The following is a 3,487-nucleotide window of genomic DNA, read 5'->3' on the forward strand; positions in this document are numbered from 1 at the left end:
TCATTATTGAAACTCCATTTTATTGAACGACTTTTTCCCAACCTCCTTTTTTAAAACTCCTTTTTATGTAAGCATAAACCGAATCAAACGAAGCCGTAATCTTTAATCTTGCATCACTATTTTTGAAATGGTGAAAGAACAATAGAAAGTTGGGAAACAATATTCATTAATAATTAACACTATATCTTCTGATTAAAAAAATGTCTTATGTGCTGGAAGAATTTTGACGCTATCAAGTAAAATTATTACGTGCAGAGTCCGGTCGCATCAAGACTCCAATATGTATCACTAAGACACGTCGCTTGTACACATTGGAGTCATGACAGAGAGCTACGTCCGGACTCTACACATAATAATTTCTCCTATATCAAGGAGGCTTTCGGCTGTGCTTGAGCTTTCATTCCTTCAGCTGGACAAAAATGATTAGTTTTTATCCGCCACCCTATTTCATTGTGCTTCACATCTCTTTGTTGGCCTTCTCGTAGGGAATCAAAGATGCTATTCAATTAAAAAAAATTGTTATTTTCACAATAACTTTTACAAAAATTATTTTCTTCAAAACAATTTTATAATTAGAGAGGTTTAAATTCTACTTCTAGTGGGTATATTTTTTTCTTTAAATGAACTTTCAAATAAGATTTCAATTATGTAATTTTTAATTATATAGATAGAAAATGTAATAAGTTAGCAGATCTTTGTACTAACTATGCTATCTTTAGCTCTTTTATCTGAGAAGACATTATTATAAATAAGGTTCATCCTTCTCTTATTAACTTGTTGAAGGAGGAATCAGACGCTACTAGCTTGTAGTTTGTATTGTTTTCTTTAGTCATTAATGTAGCTATTTGCTTCTTTTTTTAAAAAAAGAAAAACTTTCAAATATCTTTCTCTAAGAAGCAAAGAAGGAGAACATTTAAATTGCAACGCCGTACCAATGAGGAAAACAATATAATCTTCATCAATTACAATATTTTTATTAATGTGGTTTTGAGATTAGTAAGTTATAAAAATTTATGTATTATATATGTAAATGAATAAGAATTTAATAACATTAATGCAAAAAATCCCTATAAAATCATGACTAAGCTCAATTCCAATGATTAAAAAGAAAAACTATGAAAACCAATACCTTATTTTCTCATTAATCCAAACAATGGCAGAAGCAAAATAACATTTTCTTACTAAAAGACCATAAGTAGGAGTTTAATTTTAATAAAGATGATTTTCAAAATCTTCAAAATTTTCTATTTTCTATAAGAATAAGATTATTTTTATTATATGTGTTCTCAATTTTGCATGCCACTTATTATTTTTTTAGTGTAATTAGATTATTTGACAATTTACACTAACTATTGGATGAATAAAATTAAGCTAGATATATATAATATGTGCATGTTGAATGTAATATCAAGATTTTATTCAGTTAAATATAAGATCTTTTAGTAAGCTAGCAAAAATGTAAAAAATTAGTATCATAATTTCATGATTTTAAAAATTGATTGGAATTTTTTTTTTAAATAGTTGGATTTATTTTGAGATGGATGTTATACATGGGTAATCAATTAAATCTTGCATGGCATCCATCTCAAAGTAAATTTGATGGATTTAAAACACATCGAGACTACAACTTTGGATATAATATTATGGACTATTTTTTTGGGCAAAGTATCTTGTTTAAGCTTTTCTTGCTTGCTTAAGAACTATAATATGGACTAAATGTTAATAACTATTTTGATACTAAGCTACTTTCTCTTATTATTATCTTTTAAGTTTTGACCACATTATTTATACAAAAAATGAAAATATTAATATGAGCATACATGTGCTACAAAGAACATGGAGATAAATCCAATGCATATTGTGACTTCAATTCTCAAGATTACCCATGCCTATGGAAGATGTACTATGGGTGTGGCCCCCTACAAATCTCATGGAATTATAATTATGGTCCCACTGGCCAAGACATTGGCTTCGACAGCCTCAACTAGCCTGAACCCATTAGCATCGACCCCACATCTCTTTTAAAATAGTACTTTGATTTTAGATGAGAAATATGCATGGTGTCAATGGTCAAGGTTTCGGAGCCACCATTCAAGTTATTATTGTTCTTGAGTGTGGAGGTGGGAACCAAGAAGTAGTCAATAATCATGTTAATCTTATTATGGCCAATTTAATGTGTCCCCGAACGATAACCCCTATTGCTAGGAGGATTATTTGATAGTGATATATATGGCAATATAATGAAAATAAAATGCAAGTGAGTTCTAATATTTTTTTGGTTTTTAAATTTTAAACAGAAAAAAATAACTAATGCGGAAGCGAGTACTTGAACACAATTTGCATCAACTAATTCCACAATGATTTTCACCAAGCAATTATAATGAAAATAAAATGCAAGTGAAAATAAAAGCGGTAAGGGAAAAATCACACCAGAGATTTTAAAGTGGTTCGGTCACTTGACCTACGTCCACTCCCTGGAGTCCTCCACTCCAGGAATTTCACTACTAAATAATAGTTCTCCTTTTGCCCCCTTCGGCAAGGCGGAGAAGCCCTTACAAACCTCACTTTCACCAACCTGGCGTGGCGAAGTGCCAAGCACTTTGTCACCCTCCTAACGACGGTAGCGTACCTTCTTATTTTTCTCCCTCCTAGAGAAGGCATAGTACCTTAGAGGACATGGATGTGGAAGAGTCACCCCCTTAGAGAGCCTCCCATAAGATCTTCTTAGGCCACATGAGGAGCAAAGTGCAGTAAGCTCGGAGCAACCGTGTGATCTCCCTCACACTCCTCCCTCCAAGCCCACCTTCTCCTTCCTCTCACAAACCCTAAAATCTTCTCTAGAGCTCTCTCCCAAGGAAACCCTCTCTAAACACATTCCTCTCTCACAGTCACACATCAAAAAACTATTATTTTGATACTTAAAACAGGCTTAAAAAAACCCTGTATTTTCAAAATAGCCGTTACTATCGTACAATATGATTAGTACAAACGAGCTTCATCCTGGTATGAAGGTTTACGAACAGGTCAAATAATCTGAATACATTCGTACAGTACAATATAAACTCGTACCGTACAAAATTTAAAACTCTTCTATTTGTACAGGATGATAGCCGAGATGATAAAAAATCATCTCTGTACATCGTAGGGTACAACCTACTTCGTACTGTACGATTAGTCAAAATCAAGGGATAGTCTAGTACGAAGTCCAGGATGATAAGAAATAGCTTCGATTGATCGTACAGTATGAACATGGTCGTACAGTACGATAACCAATCAAAAATTAATCCTTGATTCTTCCACTAATCACAGGATTAATTTAAGTAAGTATTCAAAATAACTCGTACAGTATGAAACAGTTCGTATAGTACGAACGACTAATAACCTTACTTAAACTAATCTGGCGTCTAGGGTTTTCGATGAACGATATTGTTTTGATTAAAAAAAAATCATTTAAGTATATATAGTTTTGAAAATATATTAATTTTCT

Source organism: Dendrobium catenatum, unplaced genomic scaffold, assembly GCF_001605985.2.
Source record: "Dendrobium catenatum unplaced genomic scaffold, ASM160598v2 fragScaff_scaffold_361, whole genome shotgun sequence".
NCBI lineage: Eukaryota > Viridiplantae > Streptophyta > Magnoliopsida > Asparagales > Orchidaceae > Dendrobium > Dendrobium catenatum.